We start from the raw sequence: 27,525 nt of genomic DNA on the forward strand, positions 1-27,525 counted from the left end.
TTTACTTCTTGTTCTACGTCATTGACATCATTCTCCATCCACTGACTAAAAATTTCATCGAAGTTAGAGTGCGTAAAATTATCACATTCTTGCGAACACATTTTGTACTGAACTCACGAAAACAAGTGCGTAGTTTACGAGGCGCGGTCTACGAGACCCTATCACATGTCAGCAACAATCAATTAAGGCGATAACGTAACTGACAATAATAATTTGTAGGGTTGGTGGTTAAAAGAGGGTAGGTGGTGTATAAAACCATTTCGCCATAACTGACCTACGAGAGCGACGAACAAAATTCTGGCGCTGTCTGCGAGACTACACCTCGTGAGTTAGGTTACCTGTCGACAAATCCCTGCTACTATGACTTGCTGTAGTCAGACTTTGTTGCCGTGGTCCTTTCTTCTGCATTCCTGCGATATGAAAACTTGTCTTGACATGCTGGTCTATTTTAAACTTTTTTTTGCACGAAACGTTTTCTCGAAAACTCGACAATATAAAACAATTCTGTCATACGTAAATGTTCCAGAATGGTCAGCTATCCACGAAACGACCTTTCTTTTTTCGGGCGGCAAGGCGCACAACACGTTACACACTACGCGTCGTAAATACGTTTGGTCGTATACAAGTAAATAGAAAGCTAAACTGAAACAATGGACATGAGACTAAAAGCTTGCGTAATTTAATTTAATTGTTGCCGACCGGGGGCGCGGGCGCAGGAGCGTTTTTTCTGTTGCTCTTCTGTAAGATTTCGCTTGGCAATGGCCCCTCTGTTAGCAATTGCACGCAGTTCTAGGTCACATCTGTGAGACATCAAAACTAGATCGAACTAGAGACCGCCCGTCTAATTTTTAAAATATTGTAAACATAGAGCGAAAATATGCATCGTTACCAGTTTTTAGTTTTAGTTAAAATTTGCAATAACCGGTGAAAGGGAGCCGAGTATGCAAATGCATATGCAACATGTTATTTCGTTTGGGTGTGTAAAGCGTATTCTCATGGTCCATTGTTACTGTTTGCAGTGCGTTGTTTTGCAGTAGACAAGTGCTTAGAGAACCCCTTGTCCCATGCAAATCCTTTATGACGTGTACTGCAACATTATGTAGTACCTGACATGATCAGCGTTCGCCACATGCCAAAATTCTAAAGGTTAGATGTCAGTTACCCAACTCTATTTATACGATTGTCTGATAAGGAAACTAAGTATGTATATGCGATGCCATTGGGATGAATATGCATCCAGGAGCCGTTATCTGGATTTCGCGTAGGAGAAAATATTAGGTCCCACCGAGATTTGAACTCGGATCGCTGGATTCAGAGTCCAGAGTGCTAACCATTACACCATGGGACCGACCCGTCGCACAAGTTTTGCGGTGTACGAGTGGTGGTGCCAACTTCGGTTAATACTTTCCAAGCTACGTAGCAGGACTATAGTTCACCTGGAACTGAGGATACTGCGGAGAAATTGTTTAGCCAATGCGTAGGTGATTGTTTCCACAATAACTCTTTCACACTGCAACCGTATCGTGAACTGGGCACTGAGAGCACCGGTAAGAGCATGAAGGAGTACTTCGCCAACGCGAAGAATTTAACAGCCGGATCAGAATGCTCAGAACGAAACCAGCTCACTTTGCGCCATAATTAAAGAAAATATTTTTTCTCCCATTACGCAGAGAGAAAATTTCGTCCTTATTGCACATTAGATATCACATGTGCTCTTGAATACGCACACGAGTATTCGACAAGACAAGTACCTTGCTATGAAAGAGGGCAAAAACTTGTTGAAGCGTTACACGTTTCAACATTCCATCATTTTCAAATGCTATGAAATAAAACACAAAACTGGTATCAAAAGATATTAAAATATGTTATTTTACCATTGGTTAGTGACATAGTATTAACAGTAGGAAATGGTTTTCTAGCTTATCAACTTTCTACATCCACATACATACTCCGCAATCCACCATTCGGTGCGTGGCGGAGGGTACCTCGTACCACAACTAGCATCTTCTCTCCCTGTTCCACTCCAATATGCCTCTGTACGAGCCCTAATCTCTCTTGTCTTATCTTTGTGGTCTTTCCGCGAAATATAAGTTGGCGGCAGTAAAACTGTACTGCAGTCAACCTCAAATGCTGGTTCTCTAAATTTCCTCAGTAGCGATTCACGAAAAAAACGCCTCCTTTCCTCCAGAGACTCCCACCCGAGTTCCTGAAGCATTTCCGTAAAACTCGCATGATGATCAAACCTACCAGTAACAAATCTAGCAGCCCGCCTCTGAATTGCTTCTATGTCCTCCCTCAATCCAACCTGATAGGGATCCCAAACGCTCGAGCGGTACTCAAGAATAGGTCGTATTAGTGTTTTATAAGCGGTCTCCTTTACAGATGAACCACATCTTTCCAAAATTCTACCAATAAACCGAAGACGACTATCTGCCTTCCCCGCAACTGCCATTACATGCTTGTCCCACTTCATATCGCTCTGCAATGTTATGCCCAAATGTTTAATCGACGTGACTGTGTCAAGCGCTACACTACTAATGGAGTATTCAAACATTACAGGATTCTTTTTCCTATTCATCTGCATTATTTACATTTATCTATGCCATCCTTTACACCAATCACAAATCCTGTCCAAGTCATCTCGTATCCTCCTACAGTCACTCAATGACGACACCTTCCCATACACCACAGCATCATCAGCTAACAGCCGCACATTGCTATCCACCCTATCCAACAGATAATTTATGTAGATAGAAAACAACAGCGGACCTACCACACTTTCCTGGGGCACTCCAGATGATATCCTCACCTCCGATGAACACTCACCATTGAGGACAACGTACTGGGTTCTATTACTTAAGAAGTCTTCGAGCCACTCACATATTTGGGATATGCTCATACCTTAGTTAGGAGTCTGCAGTGGGGCTCCGAGTCAAACGCTTTCCGGAAGTCAAGGAATAGGGCATCCGCCTGATACCTTTCATCCATGGTTCGCAAGATGATATGTGAAAAAAGGGCGAGTTGCGTTTCGCAGGAGAGATGCTTTCTAAATCCGTTCTGATGCATGGCCAGCATCTTCTCTGTCTCAAGGAAATTCATTATATTCGAACTGAGAATATGTTCGAGAATCCTGCAACAAACGGATGTTAAGGGTATTGGTCTGTAATTTTGAGGATCCGTCCTTCTACCCTTCTTATATACAGGCGTCACCTGCGTTTTTTTTTCAGTTGTTCGGGACTTTACGTTGGTCAAGAAATTCGCGATAAATGCAAGAGCCAATGCAGTAGAGTACTCTCTGTAAAACCGAATTGGGATCCCATCAGGACCTGGCGATTTATTTATTTTCAATTCATTCAGCTGATTCACAACCCCAGGGATGTCTATCACTATGTCCTCCATACGGGAATCTGTAAGAGACTCAAACGGCGGTATGTTTGTACGATCCTCCTGCGTGAAAGATTTTTAAAATGCTAAATTTAAAATTTCAGCTTTCGTTCTGCTGTCTTCCGTTGCCAGGCCAGACAGATCAGTGAGTGAGTGGATGAAAGCCTTCGACCCGCTTACCGATTTTACGTAAGACCAGAATTTCCTTGGGTTTTCAGCAAGATCATTTGCTAAGGTATGACGGTGGTAGTGGTTGTATGCTTCGCGTATCGCTCTTTTTACAGCAGCGCGAATCTCTACTAACTTTTGCCTGTCCTCATTCTCCCGATCTTTCTTGTACCGCGAGTGCAACTGTCTTTGCTTCCTGAGCATTCTCCAAATTGCGCTGTAAAACCACGGTGGGTCTTTCCCGTCCGCACCACTTTTTCGGCACATACTTCTCCAATGCGTGATTTACAATGTGTTTAAAATTTGCCCATAATTCCTCCACGTCCATCGTACCGGAAGTAAATGAAGTCGATTCATTTACTAAGTGGGATGCTAACAACTGCTTATCTGCTCTTTCTAGTAAGAATACTCTCCTAGCCCTCTTGACTGACTTTTTAACTTTTGTAACCATAGTCGTAATGACATCATCATGATCACTAATCCCTGTCTCAACACTGATACCGTCGATGAGGTCTGGTCTGTTCATGGCTACCAGATCTAAAATATTTCCATTACGCGTTGGCTGTCGATTTAGCTGCTCAAGATAGTTTTCGGATAATGCGTTCAAAAGTAATTCACATGACGGCTTGTCTGTACCACCTGTAATGAATCCATAGACATCCCAGTCTGTACTAGGTTGGTTGAAGTGGCCACCGACTAATAAAGCATGATCCGGGTACTTCTGCGATACAGAGTGTAGACTCCCTTTGAATGATTCTACAACTGTCACGTTATCTCAATCACAAAAAAATTGCTCCATAAATGCATTTTATCTCGTCATCATTCTCAACCACGAGGCAAGCGCAAAGTGCTTTGCGACCAAAGAACAAATTGAAAACCCCGTGGACTAAACCGCCAGACGGTGCTGGGTACGCAGTTCTCGCTACATTTGTTTATTCACAACTAAATTTCCGTCGTTACTTCGTGTAAAGCAGTTTCATAAAAAAAAAAAACAATTCATGGAAATCACTTTAAAATGTTTAACCAATAGGTACTTTTTTTTTACAAAACTATTCGCAACAGAACTTTTGAATAGTCGGAAAGAATACACTGGAAGATGCAGCTGAGTGGCACTGGATACATGAGACAAATTGTCTGTTAGCAATGAATTTCTGACAACTTACTGTCTATAAATTACTAGCATCAGTATATGTTCTTAAACACCATTTTATAAGAATTTACAAAGTGCAGAAATGCCTGGTGAGGCATGCAGCATTCACTTACGAATAGGTGGCGCCCATGCATAGCCATTTCCGCCAACAGGAGCAAATGCACAAGCGCCATACAAGAAATTCAGTTTTTTAGTTTTTGAAGGCGCGGTCTTGTAATGCCATACATCAGTTCCATTAATAGTATATGGTAATCTTCCCAAATTGCCTTATGTAATTAAAACCCCTTAACCCCCAACATCAGTTTAACTAAAGCACCATCCAGTATACACTGGTGTAAAAACAAGTGCAATTTTACTACTAATGCTATCTTACGTAAATTCTTCCCTGTTATTTATATTTCAGGCCAAAATTTTTTTCTGGCAATCAAAGCTAACGCTGACAGAAATAGGAATAAATATACAACAAAGCGTAAGCTATAATTATATATATGACAGCTGATAAAAAAATTAATAAAAATAAAAATTATAAATATTAGAAGTATTTGGGAAGAGAATGGGGTTGGAATTGGGACACTTAAAACAAAGTACATAAGAATTTTCTGTGTTTCTATGAGCATAAAATTGTTTTCTGTAAATAATAAGCATTATACGAGGTGCATTCAAGTTCTAAGACCTCCGATTTTTTTTCTAATTAACTACTCACCCGAAATCGATGAAACTGGCGTTACTTCTCGACGTAATCGCCCTGCAGACGTACACATTTTTCACAACGCTGACGCCATCATGATTCCATAGCAGAGGCGAAGGCTTCTTTAGGAGTCTGTTTTGACCACTGGAAAATCGCTGAGGCAATAGCAGCACGGCTGGTGAATGTGCGGCCACGGAGAGTGTCTTTCATTGTTGGAAAAAGCCAAAAGTCACTAGAAGCCAGGTCAGGTGAGTAGGGAGCATGAGGAATCACTTCAAAGTTGTTATCACGAAGAAACTGTTGCGTAACGTTAGCTCGATGTGCGGGTGCGTTGTCTTGGTGAAATAGCACACGCGCAGCCCTTCCCGGACGTTTTTGTTGCAGTGCAGGAAGGAATTTGTTCTTCAAAACATTTTCGTAGGGTGCACCGGTTACCGTAGTGCCCTTTGGAACGCAGTGGGTAAGGATTACGCTCCCGCTGTTCCAGAACGTTGACACCATCATTTTTTCAGCACTGGCGGTTACCCGAAATTTTTTTGGTGGCGGTGAATCTGTGTGCATCCATTGAGCTGACTGGCGCTTTGTTTCTGGATTGAAAAATGGCATCCACGTCTCATCCATTGTCACAACCGACGAAAAGAAAGTCCCATTCATGCTGTCGTTGCGCGCCAACATTGCTTGGCAACATGCCAGACGGGCAGCCATGTGGTCGTCTGTCAGCATTCGTGGCACCCACTTGGATGACACTTTTCGCATTTTCAGGTCGTCATGCAGGATTGTGTGCACAGAACCCACAGAAATGCCAACTCTGGAGGCGATCTGTTCAACAGTCATTCGGCGATCCCCCAAAACAATTCTCTCCACTTTCTTGATGGTGTCGTCAGACCGGCTTGTGCGAGCCCGAGGTTGTTTCGGTTTGTTGTCAAACGATGTTCTGCCTTCATTAAAGTGTCGCACTCATGAACGCACTTTCGACACATCCATAACTCCATCACCACATGTCTCCTTCAACTGTCGATGAACTTCAATTGGTTTAACACCACGCAAATTCAGAAAACGAATGATTGCACGCTGTTCTAGTAAGGAAAACGTCGCTATTTTAAGTATTTCAAACAGTTCTCATTCTCGCCGCTGGCGGTAAAATTCCATCTGCCTTACAGTGGTGCCATCTCTGGGACGTATTGATAATGAACTCGGCCTCATTTTAAAACAATGCTCATGTTTCTATCTCTTTCCAGTCGGGAGAAAAAAAATCGGAGGCCTTACAACTTGAATGCACCTCGTAAAATGCTGTGAAGCAATTAAAAAGGAGGGTTGAAGAAGAGCACAAGATTAAACCTGACATAACGAAAAATCCTTTAAAAATGTTTGTAGTCCTATGACTACGAATGTTATACAAAATCATAACTTTAAATAAAGTTAGGCGTAATCTTCGTGGAACAGCTCTTGTAGAACTGTTGCACGGAGTTTTCAGTTTATGCCACGCAGCTTCGAGCGCTGAGTAAGAGCTTAGGAAATCTCTATCTGTCTGTGATCAATATGAGCGAATGACGCTATATATGTAGTGAATAATTAAAGTTGAACTCATTTTATATTAAAAGCAAAACGAAAGGGAAGCGACACAAAGATGCACAGCTTTTGGGTAGAATGGAACAGCATTTATCACAAAAAAATTACTGTGTAGCGGCGAATTGTAGTGCTTTGCTATCTGCCAAGGCGCAAGGATGGCTGCAGAACTAAGTGTTCCGTAAACAGACTGAAAAATCAGTTCATGGTGATATCTACTTGTTAATTTAGTATTTCTGAAAAAAATTTAGATTCACACTGAAAAATCTACACTTCCTCGAGTGTATTTGATAGTAGTCCCTTTGGTGTGTTGTACAAAATTTTAAGATTAGTTAGGTGTAATTCAAACTAATTTTAAAGTTAGCACTAATATTGCATCGGTGTTTACATGATTGCGTTTTGGATGGTGCTTTAGTTAAACTGATGTTTGGTGGTTAAGGGATTTTAATTACATAAGGTAATCTGGGATGGTTGCCATACGAGGTCTGCTCAAAAAATTCCGGAACATTTCGTAATTTCGCGCCAATTGTGTGTTGAAGCGAAATGCAGATGGCCTCCCTGCGCACGCTTGTGTTTAATGTGTAACTGCCGGAAGTTTCACTGTTGTATGTCTGTTAGGTATTGTTAGTAGAACGTTGTGTCGCACAGTTCGCGAATTTCGAGATGGTAGAGTTAGAGGAGCAAAGCATCTGCATTAAATTTTGCGTGAAACTCAAGAAAACCTTTACAGAGACACATCAATTGATGCAGGATTAAGCCATACTCGTGTTACGAATGGTACACACGGCCAGACAGAAGTTAGAGATGACCCTCGTTCAGGACACCCCTCGACGTATACCGACGACTCTCAGTTCAGGGTCGTCAACGAAATGTGGGTGTCAATCGAAGACTGATTGTCCAAGAGGGTGCAGAAGAATATAACATTTCATCCAGGATCATGTTATGCAATACTGACACAGCACTTTGGAATGCATCTTGATGCCGCCAAGTCCGTGCCACGGCTCTTGAGTCAAGACCAGAATAGGGTGACCAAATTATTTTCGGTGAAAACCGGGACACATTCACCCGGGCGCCAATGGACACCTTATTCCACATGTACCCAGGTTTCTTAATTTTAAATATTAATGTTTTGTTGATACATTTTGTTAACCCGATTATTATAACTAATAAGGATATACAAAACATTTGATATAATCTAGATTATCTGTATAATTAACGACATTTAATAAACGTACTCAGTAAAAAAGAAATGATTTTACGATTTTACAAAATTTTACAGCCATTCAACTTTTAATCAATTGATATTAACATGAGCTTTAATATTACTGAGCACTTATAGGTGGAATTGACTGTCCTTGGAGAAAAGGGTATTCTTCACTGCCTCCAGCCTTCTTGATCACGTCTTTGTTATTTGAGACACAGTGATAAAACTTGGCACAATCCATTTTGTAGTTGTACAGGATCTGCAGGATTGCTTCAAGAGAGTCCACCTCCATTCTGCTTCTTTCATCAGTCCACTGCATATTCATGAACGAAAATATTCTTTCCACATTGGCATTATGGGCTGGGATTGCAAATACACTCCTGGAAATGGAAAACAGAACACATTGACACCGGTGTGTCAGACCCACCATACTTGCTCCGGACACTGCGAGAGGGCTGTACAAGCAATGATCACGCGCACGGCACAGCGGACACACCAGGAACCGCGGTGTTGGCCATCGAATGGCGCTAGCTGCGCAGCATTTGTGCACCGCCGCCGTCAGTGTCAGCCAGTTTGCCGTGGCATACGGAGCTCCATCGCAGTCTTTAACACTGGTAGCATGCCGCGACAGCGTGGACGTGAACCGTATGTGCAGTTGACGGACTTTGAGCGAGGGCGTATAGTGGGCATGCGGGAGGCCGGGTGGACGTACCGCCGAATTGTTCAACACGTGGGGCGTGAGGTCTCCACAGTACATCGATGTTGTCGTCAGGGGTCGGCGGAAGGTGCACGTGCCCGTCGACCTGGGACCGGACCGCAGCGACGCACAGATGCTCGCCAAGACCGTAGGATCCTACGCAGTGCCGTAGGGGACCGCACCGCCACTTCCCAGCAAATTAGGGACACTGGGGTATCGGCGAGGACCATTCGCAACCGTCTCCATGAAGCTGGGCTACGGTCCCGCACACCGTTAGGCCGTCTTCCGCTCACGCCCCAACATCGTGCAGCCCGCCTCCAGTGGTGTCGCGACAGGCGTGAATGGAGGGACGAATGGAGACGTGTCGTCTTCAGCGATGAGAGTCGCTTCTGCCTTGGTGCCAATGATGGTCGTATGCATGTTTGGCGCCGTGCAGGTGAGCGCCACAATCAGGACTGCATACGACCGAGGCACACAGGGCCAACACCCTGCATCATGGTGTGGGGAGCGATCTCCTACACTGGCCGTACACCTCTGGTGATCGTCGAGGGGACACTGAATAGTGCACGGTACATCCAAACCGTCATCGAACCCATCGTTCTACCATTCCTAGACCGGCAAGGGAACTTGCTGTTCCAACAGGACAATGCACGTCCGCATGTATCCCGTGCCACCCAACGTGCTCTAGAAGGTGTAAGTCAACTACCCTGGCCAGCAAGATCTCCGGATCTGTCCCCCATTGAGCATGTTTGGGACTGGATGAAGCGTCGTCTCACACGGTCTGCACGTCCAGCACGAACGCTGGTCCAACTGAGGCGCCAGGTGGAAATGGCATGGCAAGCCGTTCCACAGGACTACATCCAGCATCTCTACGATCGTCTCCATGGGAGAATAGCAGCCTGCATTGCTGCGAAAGGTGGATATACACTGTACTAGTGCCGACATTTTGCATGCTCTGTTGCCTGTGTCTATGTGCCTGTGGTTCTGGCAGTGTGATCATGTGATGTATCTGACCCCAGGAATGTGTCAATAAAGTTTCCCCTTCCTGGGACAATGAATTCACGGTGTTCTTATTTCAATTTCCAGGAGTGTAAATACCTTGCAATTATTAGCAACTCAGAGTAATGCTGAAGACAGTCACAGCTTTTAAAAAAACTCACCCACTTCTCATGACATTCCAATGGTGTTTTTTTTCATCATTCCACTTGTGAAGACTTTCTTCAACAAAATTTGTCAGTATGCCGAACGGATCAAAGAGAATGGAATCAGCGATTTCAATCTCTTTACTCTTCAAATAAGAAACTGTCTCATCAACACTTTCCCATTTTGGCACTCTCTTCAGTAACATCCAAACAAACACCGACGATGAGGGTAAATATGAGGCGCTCCACTTGCTGAGATATTCTACACAAGTGTCATAAAACACGTTAACTTCTCTAAAACTCGTTTCCGCTGCTTCTGATACTTCTGTTCTTTTAAGGACAGATTTGACATTAAAAGAAATGAACTCCTGTTCTCTCCTCTTAGTAACAGTATTTTTCAAAACATGTTTTACCTCTATTACACTTTTCGTGCTTCTTTCAATTTCCTTTATCCCATCCTGCAAAGTGCTAAGTTGACTGTGAACGATCCATAAGTAGGCTTCACTTAAAGGGTTACTGAAAACTGAACCAATATTTTGGGGGCTTTGTCTTCATTTAGGAAAAAATTTTTTAACGGTTCAAACATACGGATTACTCTTTCAGCTGCTGGAAACAGTGATAACCAGCGAGTTTTCGAGTGACACATTACATTCATATATTCAGTTCCCACGTAATCACAGAACTCCTTAAGCCTCTCTGTTCCAACAAAGATGTTTGGTGATGTTTTACCGTGTGGTAGGCTAGCGTAAGCTCGGCTGCTCGAACTTTCGTCTCTTCACTTGACTGACGTTTCACAAAAAAAAAAATTTGTAGAGTTTTACTGCATCTCGGTGCACTGTATCTGTTAATGTGTTTCTTTGACCTGATGTGATCAACTATGTCGGAACGTCCACCATGACTTATACTAATAAAACAGTTACATACGGATCGCTCTGCTTCGTAATCAAAACGACCTTTCTTAATGAAATTCCATTCCTTGTAATAACAGTCACTGAACCTGCAGGCACGTTTCGGCATTGCCTTTCACAGTACTGCAGCAATATTACCACTAATATGAGAAAAACTATTGCAGTTCGTCTGACAAAACGTCAACTACTACACTGTTCTGACAATGAAAAGTGTGTAAGTGGCGCGACAATCGGACGGTTTCATAGCTCTGTTACAATAATACAACTTACTACTTGTTGGCCAAAGTACCGCTCAAAGTAAATTATTGCCTGAGTGTATCAATACTGATACTGCGATTACTAGTATGGGACAACGGAGGTTTTAGACAAATAAGCTAAAATATATTAATTTCTTGTTGTATTTCCTTTAATATAGTGAAATCCCAAAAATTTGAGAAAGTTTCACGAAATGTATTTAAAACTGAATTCCGGGACTTTTGAGCGTCCCGAAACAAATTTTCGGGATACCGGAACACACGTATGAAAACCGGGACAATCGCGGTTTTCCGGGACGTTTGGTCACCCTCGACCAGAAGGACCTTTGCCTCGCAATCTGTGAAGAGCTTTTGGATCGCGCAAATGCGAATGTGATGTACCTCAAGAGAATCATAACTGGTGACGAGACATGGGTCTATGGTTATGATGTTGAGACCAAAGTTCAATCTTCACGATGGGTCGGGAAAGGGTCTCCATGACAACAAAAAAAAAAAAAAAAAAAAAAAAAAAAAAAAAAAAAAAAAAAAAAAAAAAAAAACTCGTCATGTCAGGTCAAATGTCAAAACCGTTCCGATAGTATTCTTTGGCTCTGAATGATTAGCTCATCACAAATTCGTGCCGCAGGGACAAACTGTCAATCGATGGTACTATTCGGGACGTGTAGTAATGCCTGCGGGAAAAAGTGAGAAGGAAATGGCCTGAAATGTGGCGAGATAAGTCATGACTCTTGGATCATGATAACGCAACTGCACATTCATGCCTGTCGGTGCGTGAGTATTGCACAAAAAACGAAATCACTGTACTCCCTCATCCTCCGTACTCTGCAGACCTGGCACCTGGGGACTTTTCTATTTCCATTGTTGAAAACACCCGTTGAAAGGACGAGGATTTGCAACGATAGACGACATGAAAGAAAACTCGCAGACGACCATCTCTGCTTCTGGCAGTGAAAACAGCGTTGGGAGCGGTGCATCAATTGTGGAGGAGGGTATTTGGAAGGAGACCATGCCCAATAAGTAAAAGGTAAATCTAGAAAAATGTTGTGGGCAATTTTTGAAAAGACGTCGCATACTATTTATGGAACTGATGTGTGGCGTTCCATGACTGCGCCTTCTCAAAAAAATTTGTTTGAATATCGTTTACGGCGCTTGTGCATTACTTCCATTGGCGGAAATGGCAGTCCATGGGCAAACGTGTTCAGGAGTGAGTGCCACATGCCTCAACTGGTGTTTCTATACTTTGTAAATGATACTTATAAAATTTAGGATGCTGCTTATTTATCCACTGTAAGTTGTCAGAAATTTATTGTTAGCGGATAATTTATCTCATGTACCGCAGCGGCACTCGGAAGTTTATTCTAATGTACTAATGTATTACTTTCGACTTGAACCTTTTTGTAAAACACTGAAAAGTGATTTCCATAAATTATTTTCTTGTGAAATCGCTTTATACGACGCAGCGATGCAAATGTAGCTGTGAACTAACAAGCGCTGTGAGTACCGCGTACCCAGCGCAGCCTAGCGGTATACTTTAGCTGGTTTTCAGTTTGTTCCTTAGTAGTATTTTGCACTTGTCACATGACTGAGAATGTGGATGAGATGGAACGTATCTATTGTACAATCCTGCATGACTGGCGTAACGTTGGTAAGCTGGAAAACACGTTCTACTTTTTATACCAGTCTATAATCAGTGGTGAAATGTAACTTATTTTCATATGTTTTGGTGTCAGTTTTGAGTTGTATTTCGTAGCCTTGGAGACTGGCGAAATGTCGAAAACGCATAATTCGATTTTGGCAATAAAAAAAAAGGTCGAGATATGTGCAAGTTATTGAAATGCATCCAAATGACTGCTGCCTTTCATAGCATTTCATGCAAATATTTTATGAATTTCTATTTAAGAAAAAAATAAAGAAGATATCTCTAGACTTTTCCAGCCACACATATTTTAAGGTAATATTCTTCTTGTTCGCAGTGGTTTCCAGTTGTTTGCTGGTCTTGAAAGAGTCCTAGAGGTATCTCTTTCCAAAGCGAAGAATTTGGTAACCAGAACAGTAAGAATAGGAGGGCACTGTCGCAAACCAGCTTACTTCACGTCACAACTAAAGAAAGAAAGCAATCAATTAGCGAAAAAACTTAAAATAGTTGTTCCCTGCACTCAGATAAAATTGCGTCTGTACTGCATGATTAGGTACATTTCGCATTTTCTTGTGTGTGAATACGCACTCGACCATTTAACAAGTTAGCTATGAAATACTGGTAAGCGTGACTATCGTATAGCTTTGACTGGAAGTTTCATGTGAAATCTACAAATAATTGTTTCTTCTCAAGTACATTAAGTGCGAGCCCTTCAGTGTAGAAGACGAAATAAAAAATCGTTTTGCTGCTTACTCACCATTTCCATTTGGAAGTTTGACAACTGGGCAGATTGGCTTCGAAATGAATGAAGTTAATACGAGCCATGAACCACCACCGAATCAGTTTATTCCTGTATTAATGTATTGGAACGTGATTTCAGAAGCACACTTGAAGCTTGTTCTCTCTTGTAAAATAAAAGAACAATGGTAGCCCTTTTCGTACTATTTGAAGGTCTCGTCTGTTTGGAGAAATGCTACAACTCAAGAATGTTTAGGTCAACCCTGTTGGTATCAGTACAAATTTGTGACTAAGCATGAAGCTTCAATTTGCTGTGACATTCTGGTGTCGACACAAAAATATAATAAATGGATGAAGATTACATGGGGAATTATGAAGTCGACAAGCACAATTTTTAACTGGAGAGATGATGGTTGGTGCGCTTTTTTTTTCCGGGGGTCGGCGGCGGTAGGGTGATGGGATGATTCGCAAAATTACTTGGAAAAACATAGAAACGTAACTGTGAATTATTATTCTTAATCACTGAATCGTTCAAAGTAAAAGTTCAGTGAAACCAATGCATAACATCACAAAAGAAAATGTTATTTAACTGAGACAATGATCTGTAGTAGGTACACATGGACAGTTCCGGTCAACTTTGCATTGCTGCCAGATTTCCGATGACGTCATGTGCTGTTATCCGATGTATAAAATGGTGGGAAATTCAAATTTTGCTGGAAAATTAAAAAGGAGCTGGGGTTTCCCTCCCCACTCCAATGATATCACTGTCAAAGTGGGGCTGTTGTCCTAAGTAGAAATTGATAGGCAATAAAAAAAATCAAAGATGGCGCATTGCCATGCTGATGGAAGTCGATCACTTGTGCTAAATGTTGAATTCAAGATGGTTGACAGAATACTGGAAGCTTTATGACGTCAGAAACCAAGATTCCAGAACAAAGGGAAGTAACTTGCTTGCTAGAAAGCACCCAGACCTGAAGAGACATGTTGGGCTATTTATAGGAGTCACATCACTTATCCTATGTTTAGAATTCCACCCTGCTTTTCCTAAGTTAAACAAGTCTCCTGTGACATCACCATTTAAACAATTGTCATCCTGAGTATCGTTTTAGTGCGAGTTCTAAACGATCAACTTTTATGTCACACAGCATTATAAACCTATTTAGTACCTTAAGTTAAAATCCAAAACTTTACGACTATATGGTATGTAGTAGGAACAATTGCCTCTTTATTGAAACAAACACTGGGGAATCAGGAAGAATTGCCCTATTTTTTTTCTAGACGTACTGCTCCGTGATGTTGCTGGCCCCCCAACTCCACTAACACTTGCTGCACCATGAGTGTTGCAGCCGCCAGCCACGCGCACAGGTCACTGCTCACACAATGCTAGCCGTTCACCACTACAGCCGTCAGCTCGGGATTGAATATATGGTTCGTGCAGACACCACTGCCACTGCCTTACCATCGCGTGGCAGGTGCTTTCACAGTCTCGGACTCTTACCCTTAGGGCCCCTATGTCACCCATGGGCTTGCACACGACTCCATTCAGATTGTCGACCCGCATCTGTGGACTGTCGGCGCAGCATGTGACATCACAGTAATGGCAGCTCCCCCACCCCCACTGCCTCTGGTCTGCTCCACACTCTAGAGTCACTGACATACGCAGTTGTCCTGTTATTAACTGGAGACATTGATACCACACTTCCCTGCCAGGGCACGTGGTTAACCGAATAGGTATTCATGCTCATGCATGATTGAATTCTCAGACGTGTCATAGGCTGCCTATTATCTGTGATGCTAGGGTTTCACCATATTTATAACTAAGCTACTATCCCACTGCATGAAAACGCACTTAGAAAGATGCTGAGACAAAGAAAGTTTGTCTAAGCTTGCTAGGTATTTCCACATATTTTTAACCAACTGCCTGCTATTCCACTGCATGGAAAACCGACACATTATTCTTTCAGATATGCTGCTTAGCCAGCAAATAGTCTGCTTTATACAGCTGACAAAATGAAAAACTGCTGAACATCCTTTCCCCTTTCTGTTATTCACTCAGCGGAATTTCTGATCTACCTTCAGCTCGATTTGTAGCAGACCCATGAAAATTACACTTATCACGAATCTGGACAAATATTCAACACAATGGACAAATTCTTTTGACATAAGAGCAAGAAAATTAATTAAATAATAAACGAACTTTCTGGTGTGGTACTCAAAGCATAAACTGATTGAAAACGGGTAGAATTAAATTAGCAAATACAGGAGCAATAAGAGCAGTTCAGTTAGACCATCATCCACATAAAAAGTGATGTAAGTCATATGGTCAGTGTAGTGCAAGTCGTTTAGCCGTAGGTTCCACATACAGCTGTGGAACATGTCCATTACATACACTGACCACAATATTCAGTCCTACCCAAGATTCCAACATTACCTTCCCCTCTCACATACACATGCAATACTTCAATCACACAATTTTATGTCACTAAGTTACCAACACTGCATTGTGATGTATATATATTTTTCAATAACGATATATATATATATATATATATGAATAGTTACACAGGGTGGTCCATTGATAGTGGCCGGGCCAAATATCTCACGAATTAGGCATCAAACGAAAAAAAAACCAAAGAACGAAACTCGTCTAGCTTGAAGGGGGAAGCCAGATGGCGCTATGGTTGGCCCGCTAGATGGCGCTGCCATAGGTCAAACGGATATCAACTGCGTTTTTTTAAAGTAGGAGCCTCCATTTTTTATTACATATTCGTGTAGTGCGTAAAGAAATATGAATGTTTTAGTTATACCACTTTTTACACTTTGTGATAGATGACGCTGTAATAGTCACAAACATATGGCTCACAATTTTAGACGAACAGTTGGTAACAGGTAGGTTTTTTAAATCAAAATACAGAACGTAGGTACGTTTGAACATTTTATTTCGGTTGTTCCAATGTGACAGATGCACCTTTGTGAACTTATCATTTCTGAAAAAGCATGCTGTTACAGCGTGATTACCTATAAATACCACATTACTGCAATAAACGCTCAAAATGATGTCCGTCAACCTCAATGCATTTGGCAATACGTGTAACGACATTCCTCTCAACAGCGAGTAGTTCGCCTTCCGTAATGTTCGCACATGCATTGACAATGCGCTGACGCATGTTGTCAGACGTTGTCGGTGGATCATGATAGCAAATATCCTTCAACTTTCCCCACAGAAAGAAATCCGGGGACGCCAGATCCGGTGAACGTGCGGGCCAATCCACCTGTCATGAAATATGCTATTCAATATCACTTCAACGGCACGCGAGCTATGTGCCGGACATCCGTCATGTTAGAAGTACATCGTCATTCTGTCATACCGTGAAACATCTTGTAGTAACATCGGTAGAACATTACGTAGGAAATCAGCGTACATTGCATCATTTAGATTGCCATCGATAAAATGGGGGCCAATTATCCTTCCTCCCATAATGCCGCACCATACATTAACCCGCCACGGTCGCTGATGTTCTACTTGTCGCAGCCATCGTGAATTTTCCGATGCCCAATAGTGCATATTATGCCGGTTTACGTTACCGCTGTTGGTAAATGACGCTTCGTCGCTAAATAGAACGCGTGCAAAAAATGTGTCATCGCCCCGTAATTTCTCTTGTGCCAAGTGGCAGAACTGTACACGACGTTCAAAGTCGCCGCCATGCAATTCCTGGCGCATAGAAATATGGTACGGGTGCAATCGATGTTGATGTAGCATTCTCGACACCGACGTTTTTGAGATTCCTGATTCTCGCGCAATTTGTCTGCTAGTGACGTGCGGATTAGCCGCGACAGCAGCGAAACACCTACTTGGGCATCATCATTTGTTGCAGGTCGTGGTTGACGTTTCACAGGTGGCTGAACACTTCCTGTTTCCTTAAATAACGTAGCTATCCGGCGAACGGTCCCGACACTTGGATGATGTCGTGCAGGATACCAAGCAGCATACATAGCATACGCCCGTTGGTCATTTTGATCCAATAGGCATACATCAACACGACATCGACCTTTCCCGCAATTGGTAAACGGTCCATTTTAAGACGGGTTATGTATCACGAAGCAAATACCGTCTGCACTGGCGGAATGTTACGTGATACCACGTACTTTTACGTTTGTGACTATTACAGCGCCATCTAGCACAAAGCGAAAAAAGTGGTCCAGCTAAAATATTCATATTTCTTTACGTACTGCACGAATATGTAATAAAAAATGGGGGTTCCTATTTAAAAAAAAAACGCAGGTGATTTCCGTTTGACCTATGGCAGCGCCATCTAGCGGGCCAACCATAGCGCATTCTGGTTTCCCCCTCCAAGCTAGATGAGTTTCGTTCTGTGTAGTTGTTTTGACGCTTATTTAGTGGGATATTTGCCCCGGTCACTATCAATGGACCACCCTGTATGCAGGATCTGACCATCAATGTTCAAGCGCGTGCAGTGCAAGCCGTTACTGATTTATTTGACTGATGGGGCTGATAAGTGCTATACCACCTACTGGACTCCCGTGAATTAAGCCCTCGTAAGTTCAACTCGATTTCTAAACTGAAGGAAACACTTCATGGCATTCGCTTCAGAACAGCTAAAAATTCGTCGAGCAATAGACGTCGCCGCTCGAACTGTCAACACAACTGGCACTGCTAAGAGTTTCCTACAACTTCCACATCGATGGCAACGAGTTATAAACAATGCTGGTGACTACTTTGAAGGTCAGTAAAACTTTGAAACACGTATCTATTTTGTACGAGTTGTAAATAAATAGTTACCACTATATAAATTCCAACAATATGTAAATCGGAATGTTGTTTCGATAAAGGTCACATTTCTCGACTGTGACAAACTGATTCCTCGTAGAAATGTGCACACTGATAAAATCTACCATACATACACTGATAAGCCGAAACATTATGATCACACGCTTAATATTATGTTGGTCCACCTGTGGAACGCAGTATACCAGCAGGACCGGTGTCTTGTGAGCGCAAAGCCAGTTCCCAGAAGCGCCCCACATGTATTCCATCGGGTTCAGATCACGCAAACGGATGGGCCAGACGTCAACATGAGTTCACTATCGAGCTTCTCACGCCACTTTATCCCGAGTCTGGTCTTGTGATATGGACAGTTATCCCGCAGGAATATCCCACTGTCGTCGGGAAAGTCGTCAAACATGAACAGATACAAAGTCGTCAAACATGAACAGATACAGGTGGTCCACAATAATTTTCACGTAGTCCATAGCTTCGATTACTACCACAGTCCCGGTGACCGTCCCCCAATTACTTGCATCCAAGGCGTGGTCCATGCTCCAGCAACCGTTCGTCTGGATCACGTCATATTCAGACATGACTGTCCATCCGGTGTAACAATAAACTTGAGTCATCCAACCGAATCACTTGTGCCGGCACCAGCATAGTTGTCTATCGTTAGATTTGTCACAGGTCGCCATCTATCCTGCTTTACAGCACCTTTTGGCGTAGTCGTCGTTTCACCATGCTTCACCCACTTTTCATTGTTGATTACGATAGTGTCACGCGAACGGCGACATCTTCGCCCTTTGCGAGGTGCTCCTTCCCAGGCGCAGGGCCGTGACAATTTGCCGTTTGCTAAGGTCGCTTCTGTTACTGGATTCCTCCGTTTGCGGCCAGAATAGTCGCTAAAATGGTTTCCCTTTGGTCTCTGCTCTGCTTATATACACTATGTGATCAAAGGTACCCGGACACCTGGCTGGAAATTACTTACAAGTTCTTGGCACTCTCCATCGATAATTCTGGAATTCAGTATGGTGTTGACCCACCCTTAAACTTGTTGTAAGCTTCCGCTCTCGCAGGCACACATTCAATCAGGTGCTGGATGGTTTCTTGGGGAATGGCAACCCATTCTTCATGAAGCACTGAGGAGAGGTATCGATGTCGGTCGGTGAGGGCCGGCCGCCGTGGCCGAGCGGTTCTAGGCTCTTCAGTTTGGAACCACGCGACCGCTACGATCGCAGGTTCAAATCCTGCCTCGGGTATGGATGTGTCTCATGTCCTTAGGTTAGTTAGGTTTACGTACTTCTAAGTTCTAGGGGAATAATGACCTCAGATGTTAAGTCCCATAGTGCTCAGAGCCATTTGAACCATTTTCGGTCGGTGAGGCCTGGTACGAAGTCGGCGTTCCAAAACATCCCAAAGGTTTTCCATAGGATTCAGGTCAGGACCTTGTGCAGGCCAGTCCATTACAGGGATGTTATTGTCGTGTAACCACTCCGCCACAGGCCGTTTATTATGAACAGGTGCTCGATCTTGTTGAAAGATGCAATCGCTATCCCCCAATTGCTCTTCAACAGTGGAAGCAAAAAGGTGCTTAAAACATCACTGTAGGCCTGTGATGTGATAGTGCTACGTAAGACAACAAGGGGTGGATGCCCCCTCCATGAAAAACGCGAGCACACTATAACACCACCGCCTCCGAATTTTACTGTTGGCACTACGCACGCTGGCAGATGACGTTCACCGAGCATTCACAATACCCGCAACCTACTATCGGATCGCCACATTGTGTACCGTGATTCCTCACTCCCCATAACGTTTTTCCACTGTTCAATCGTCCAATGTTTACGCTCCCTTACTCGAAGCGAAGCGTCGCTTGGTATTTACCGGCGCGATGTGTGGCTTATGAGCAGGCGCTCGACCATGAAATCCAAGTTCTCTCACCTCTCTCCTAACTGTTGTAGTACTTGCAGTGGATCCTGATACAGTTTGGAATTGCTTTGTGATGGTCTGCATGGATGTCTGCCTATTACACATTACGACCCTCTTCAACTGTCGGTGGTCTCTGTCAGTCACGAGACGAGGTTGGCCGGCCTGTACGCTTTTGTGCTATACGTGCCCCTTTATGTTTCTACTTACTATCTCTTCGGATCAGTGGATCTAGGGATGTAGAGGAGTGTGGAAATCTCGCGTACAGACATGACACAAGTGACACCCAATCACCTGACCACGTTCGAAGTCCGTGACTTCAACAGATCGCCCCCATTCCGCCTTTCTCACGATGTCTAATGACTACTGAGACCGCTGATATGGAGTACCTGGCATTAGGTGGCAGCACAATGCACCTAATATGAAAATCGTACGTTTTTCAGGGTTTCTCAGTTACTTTTGATCACATAGCATACTTTCCTCACCTCGCCACATAGCCGCAACGTCAGCATGTGTCATTCAGTCTCGCGGAGCCAGCCGTCATAATGGCTGGGTTCATCAGTGTACGAACTCTCAGTTCTGGCAGCAAATATTACTTACGAAACTATGGCGTAATTTCCAAAACTTCTTTCAATATTAAAACAGTACTTTTTGTGAACCTGATAGTCTACATAATAAGTGAAAATAGATTACTCACAATCCTGGATTTTATGTATCCATTCAGTAAATGTATTAGAATTCTGTGAGAGTCATTATTATTCCAAAATCCAGGACTTAGTAAAGTCGGGTACTATCCTTAGTTCAATTCTGTCACCAGTGTCCTTTGTGTTGACAATATCAGTGCTATTTTCACGTTGTTGTTTCAAGGTAGAGCTTCTACAGTTGCTGCAGCACTGCTGAAGTCTGTGTAGTTGCAGAATTCGTCGATGATGCCAGAAATGCGCCAGTGGCGAATGCTTTTTTGTCACTTGTCATAGTCACACCATAATAATGTGCGCAGTCCAGCTCACGCGTAAATTTGACTGAGGCCTAAAACGATAACTTCCAATTAAAACTGCGAATATATTTTTAAGGTCCATTGCTCAAGAACTTCTCTTTGAAAAATAAATTTGATGAGAAAGTATCACAAATACACTGTTATTCAAAAGTTAAGGACGAAAACAACTTTCGCATGATGTGCCACTGCCAAGTAACATTGCTCGACGGAACTTGGGCGATATATGCACACATCGGCGATTCGGCGTAGATCCCTCAGAGTGGTCTACATCTACATCTACATTTATACTCCGCAAGCCACCCAACGGTGTGTGGCGGAGGGCACTTTACGTGCCACTGTCATTACCTCTCTTTCCTGTTCCAGTCTTGTATGGTTCGCGGGAAGAACGACTGTCTGAAAGCCTCCGTGCGCGCTCTAATCTCTCTAATTTTACATTCGTGATCTCCTCGGGAGGTATAAGTAGGGGGAAGCAATATATTCGATACCTCATCCAGAAACGCACCCTCTCGAAACCTGGCGAGCAAGCTACACCGCGATGCAGAGGGCCTCTCTTGCAGAGTTTGCCACTTGAGTTTGTTAAACATCTCCGTAACGCTATCAAGGTTACCAAATAACCCTGTGACGAAACGCGCCGCTCTTCTTTGGATCTTCTCTATCTCCTCCGTCAACCCGATCTGGTACGGATCCCACACTGATGAGCAATACTCAAGTATAGGTCGAACCTCCTTTGTTGATGGACTACATTTTCTAAGGACTCTCCCAATGAATCTCAACCTGGTACCCGCCTTACCAACAATTAATTTTGTATGATCATTCCACTTCAAATCGTTCCGCACGCATACTCCCAGATATTTAACAGAAGTAACTGCTACCAGTGTTTGTTCCGCTATCCTATAATCATACAATAAAGGATCCTTCTTTCTATGTATTCGCAATACATTACATTTGTCTATGTTAAGGGTCAGTTGCCACTCCCTGCACCAAGTGCCTATCCGCTGCAGATCTTCCTGCATTTCGCTACAGTTTTCTAATGCTGCAACTTCTCTGTATACTACAGCATCATCCGCGAAAAGCCGCATGGAACTTCCGACACTATCTACTAGGTCATTTATATATGTTGTGAAAAGCAATGGTCCTATAACACTCCCCTGTGGCACGCCAGAGGTTACTTAAACGTCTGTAGACGTCTCTCCATTGATAACAACATGCTGTGTTCTGTTTGCTAAAAACTCTTCAATCCAGCCACACAGTTGGTCTGATATTCCGTAGGCTCTTACTTTGTTTATCAGGCGACAGTGCGGAACCGTATCGAACGCCTTCCGGAAGTCAAGGAGAATAGCATCTACCTGGGAGCCTGTATCTAATATTTTCTGGGTCTCATGCACAAATAAAGCGAGTTGGGTCTCGCACGATCGCTGTTTCCGGAATCCATGTCGGTGGGTCAAGTCGTCTGTAAGCAGCCCTTTTCAATCTACTCCAGGCATGTTCGATAGGATTCATGTCTGGAGAACATGCTGACCGCTCTAGTCGAGCGATGTCATTATCCTGAAAGAAGTCATTCACAAGATGTGCACGATGGGGACGCGAATTGTCGTCCATGAAGACGAATGCCTCGCCAATATTCTGCCGATATGGTTGCACTATCGGTCGGAGGATGGCATTCACGTATCGTACAGCCGTTACGGCGCCTTCCATGACCATCAGCGGCGTAAGTCGGCCACACATAATGCCACCGCAGAACAGCAGGGAGGAACCTCCACCTTGCTGCTCTCGGTGGACATTGCGTCTAAGGTGTTCAGCCTGACCGGGTTGCCCCCAAATATGTCTCTGACGATTGTCTGTTTGAAGGCATATGCAACACTCACCGGTGAAGAGATCGTGATGCCAGTCCTGAGCGGTCTATTTCAAGAGCTCCTTCTACTTTTATTCAGTATCTTGTTGGGCCCATCTGTACCGCGCTGCATGGTGTCGTGGTTGCAAAGATGGACCTTACCATGGACGTCGGCAGTGAAGTTGTGGATCATGCAGCCTATTGTGCACAGTTTGAGTCCTAACACGACGTCCTGTGGCTGCACGAAAAGTATTATTCAATATGGTGGTGTTGCTGCCAGGGTTCCTCCAAGCCGTAATCCGTAGGTAGCGGTCATCCACTGCAGCAGTAGCCCCTGGGCGGCTTGAGCGAGGCAATCATCGACAGTTCCTGTCTCTCTCTGTATCTCCTCCACGTCCTAACCTCATCACTTTGGTTCGCCATGCGACGCCTGGAATATTCCATTGTTGAGAGCCCTTCCTCTCACAAAGTAACAATGCGGACCTGATCGAACTGCGGTATTGACCTTCTAGGCATTGTTGAACTATAGCCAACATGAGCCGTGTACCACCGTCCTAGCGCAATGACTGGAACCGATCGGCCGTCGGACCCCCTCCGTCAACAGACGCTGCTCATGCGTGGTTGTTTACATCTTTGGGCAGGCTTAGTGACACCTCTGAACAGCCAAAGGGACTGTGTCTGTGATGGTATATCCTCAGTCAACGCCTATCTTCAGGAGTTCTGGGAACCGGGGTGAGGCAAAACTTTTTTCATATGTGTAGAAAGAACTGCCTCACTATAGCACGGAATGCCACGAACAGAAATGATTGTTTTATTCAAAGAAAGTAGCTACACCGAAGTCACCGAGATCCGCCATGGTCCTATGGACATTAAAAAAGGCTGGACATGGTTCTTTATAGCGTGCGTGATAACCACGGACTGAACCCCTTGCTGTCCAACGTGGTTCCATGCAGTCGCAAGGATGGTAAGAAGTTTTTGGAGTAGAGCGTTTCATTCCTCCACCAGCGCGGTTGATATCTGCTGGATGGTCTTTGAAGTATGTTGACCTGCTGCACTAGGTCTCTCCGACGCTTCCCACTCGTGCTCGATGGAATTTAATTCGGGGAAAATGGCGGCCAGTCCATTCGCCGAATATTCTCCCCTTTCAAGAGCTCCTCCACTTGTGTCGTTCGATGCGATCGCCAATTGTCATCCATAAAAATGAAGTCTGGTCGGATTCACTCCAAAAAGACGCACACGGGGAAAGATTACAGTGTCTAACGTTAACCAGTTAGTACACCGTGTTCAAAGATCTAGAGGTCAGTACGTCCATGCAATATAGTGCCTCACGACACTGTAACATATGGAACACCGAAACGATGATCATGGTCGGCATTATTACTCGTAGCATTAACGATGTGCAAAACGCGTGATGTTGCCTGCGGGAACTGACAGGTCAATGTTATTGTGACAGTGCGCTACTTCCCCATGTGCGGCTCTTCAGGGGTGAATTCGCTCTGACTTCATTTTTATAGATGACCATTCGCAATGGCACCGAACAGCGCAGGTGGAGGAGCTCTTGGATGAGATATTCGACGAATGGAGTGGCTTGTCCATTCCCCCGACTTACATCCCATCGAACACGAATGAGAAATATTCGGGCGATGTACTGTAGCACGTCCTCATGCACGAACGGCCATCCAGGAGTTGTGAACGGCGCTAGTGGAGGAATGTAACGCCCTACCACAAGAATGTAACGCCCTACCACAAGGACTCCTTACCACCCTTGTAACCAGCATTGCCGTCCGTGATGATCATACTCTGTTAAGAACCATACGCCGCATTTTGTAATGTTCAGGGGACCGTTATCAATCGCAGTGAATTCAGTGTAATTACTGTCTTCGAATAAAAGTTTCATTTATCTTCGTCACATTGCTTATTTATTTCTGCTACCTTGTGCACTGTAGTTTGTCCAAGGTTCATCGATCTACGTGACGTGGCAGTAATACATCATGCGAAAGCTACTTTCGTCCGTAAGTTTTGCAAACCAGTAAATATTTGATAACAGAACGGGAGCACGTACGATGAAGGTACTCATAACCATTTAGTCATTTCGTCATAGTCCATCACACATTACAGACTGAAAAAAGCTAATGCTATCTACTCTTGGAAAGCCCGAGCTGTCTTCAAAATTATAGAAGTACTGCAGTGCTTTGTCGCAGTTATTTATCTAGCACACTGTTACAGACAACAGATTTTCCAAAAGTCGTTGTTCCCCAAATACACTAATCTGTATTTCCTCTCGAACCGTAAAATTATGGGCGTAACTGATGGTGTGAAGTAGTTTTAATCTGTAACAGTCCAGTCCACTCGAAAACCTAGTTTGAGCCAACAAGCAACTGAACTTTTATCCAATCTGTTTTATATGACATGTGAACAACACTGTTGCCTAACTGTCCTATCTTTCGAAATTTCGGTAATCTGTTTACAGCTATCGACACGAATAGCAATAAAGATACGAAAAAGCCAGTAGTATAACAGAGCTATTTGTAATTCCACCTGACATATATCGCTTTCTGCATCAATATCGATTCAGAAAATTGTCAGTAGCTCTGAAGTATTGCGAAGTTATAAAAAAATATTCCTTCGGGCCGGATTTGAACCAGCGACCTATGGATATCTGTGAAATGTACCACTACAGTCCACCGCTCTACCAACTGAGCTACCGAAGGACTACAGACCGCCGCCTCGCTCTCGGCGTATTTAAGTGAAAGTCATTATATAGTGCAGAGGTTGGCGGCCACAGCATCGTTATGTAATCTGTCGTTCACGCGCTGCGGAGCACGCAGCCAGAGGTCTCTTGGGCGCTTTTCACATTCCGACATCACTTACTCAGCGGCAAAGATGCAAAACTGGTACTTATATATTTTGGATAAAGGGCTGCATCGGTCGTTATCACTGGAATCCTTTACTTTACAGATCGATTTCGGTCACTACGTGTCCACCTTCAGTGCACATTATTTGAACCTTGTAGGCTCATATCATAATAGCACAACATTTTCTATGAGGTATAACACGAACTGTGATGATTACTTCCAACAGATACCTTCTCTTTTACTGCACACAATAATTTTTAAATTTGCAGCGGAGCCTATATTGTAATCTCAGCAGTTAACCTTAGCACTTAACATTAGCAGTTGCCGATCCAGAGAACCAATGTACCTCGTTGGATCGGCAACTGCCAAGTTAACTGCCAACGTTACAACATAGGCTCTTCTGTAAATTTAAAAATTATTGTATGCAGTAAACGACTGACACTGCCATTTACCCAAAATACCGTATATTGACAATAATACGATCGTTGTGCACACGGTTCCCAATGGAGTTAGACATAAAAAAATACTAGTTCATGGACATGTTCTCAGTGATCGAAGGTTTAACTTCCCGTCGACGATAATGTCATTAGAGATGGACACAAACTCTTATTGGGGAAGGATGGTAGGAAAAATCGGCGGTGATCTTTCGAAGTTTCAAAAGGAACCACCTTATATTATTTTATTATAAATACCACCATGGACCACAAAAGTTTATTAATAAGGTGCAATTAATTTCGACAAATGATGACCATCTTCAGACCCAAAAATAATAAACATACAGAGGTAGCCTGATGTACAATATCCCCAAATTACATAAAATACAGAATCAGAAATCATGAGCAAACATGACAAGTTCCCCGTACCTGAGTAAATCCAGTACACTACACAAATCGTGTCGTTGCTTATACAGATGATGTAGCACACTAATCACCCATGCAACCTTCGTCACAAAAATCATAAATTTTAAGTACCACGGGCATCGTTATAACTTACACTAACGCGACAAAAGTCATGGGGTACCTCCTAATATCGTGTCGGACCTTCTTTTGGCCGGCGTAGTGCAGCAACTAGACGTGGCATGGACTCGGCAAGTTGTTAGAAGTCCCCTGGAGAAATACTGAGCCATGCTGTCCATATAGATGTCCACAATTACGGAAGTATTGCCGGTGGAGGACTTCGTGTACGAACTGCTTACCGCAGCATGATAGGGGACCTTTCAGGTCCAATTTAGTAGACGTTGCGAGAGGTCGATAGCTACGACAACGAAATATTGTTGAAAATGGGATAAATATAGTTGAAAATGAAACTACCAGAGTTCAGAATAACAGTACAAGTAAGTCCCCTTTTTAAGAAACGCACTTCAGGCGACTAGTGATATACACTCCTGGAAATTCAAAAAAGAACACCGTGAATTCATTGTCCCAGGAAGGGGAAACTTTATTGACACATTCCTGGGGTCAGATACATCACATGATCACACTGACAGAACCACAGGCACATGGACGCAGGCTACAGAGCATGCACAATGTCGGCACTAGTACAGTGTATATCCACCTTTCGCAGCAATGCAGGCTGCTATTCTCCCATGGAGACGA

At 43.5% G+C, this 27,525-nt stretch overlaps 2 non-coding genes across 2 annotated transcripts; both read right to left on the bottom strand.

Moving 5' to 3' along the window:
- Positions 1-1,276: 1,276 nt before the first annotated feature.
- On the bottom strand, positions 1,277-1,348 carry Trnaq-cug (transfer RNA glutamine (anticodon CUG)). The gene has a single exon. It is a non-coding gene; the product is annotated as a tRNA-Gln (tRNA).
- Positions 1,349-25,696: 24,348 nt separating this feature from the next.
- Trnay-gua (transfer RNA tyrosine (anticodon GUA)) lies at positions 25,697-25,786 on the bottom strand. The gene is given in 2 exon segments: positions 25,697-25,732; positions 25,750-25,786. It is a non-coding gene; the product is annotated as a tRNA-Tyr (tRNA).
- Between the last annotated feature and the right edge of the window lie 1,739 nt (positions 25,787-27,525).

The sequence above is a fragment of the Schistocerca gregaria genome, chromosome 2 (genome assembly GCF_023897955.1).
Source record: "Schistocerca gregaria isolate iqSchGreg1 chromosome 2, iqSchGreg1.2, whole genome shotgun sequence".
NCBI lineage: Eukaryota > Metazoa > Arthropoda > Insecta > Orthoptera > Acrididae > Schistocerca > Schistocerca gregaria.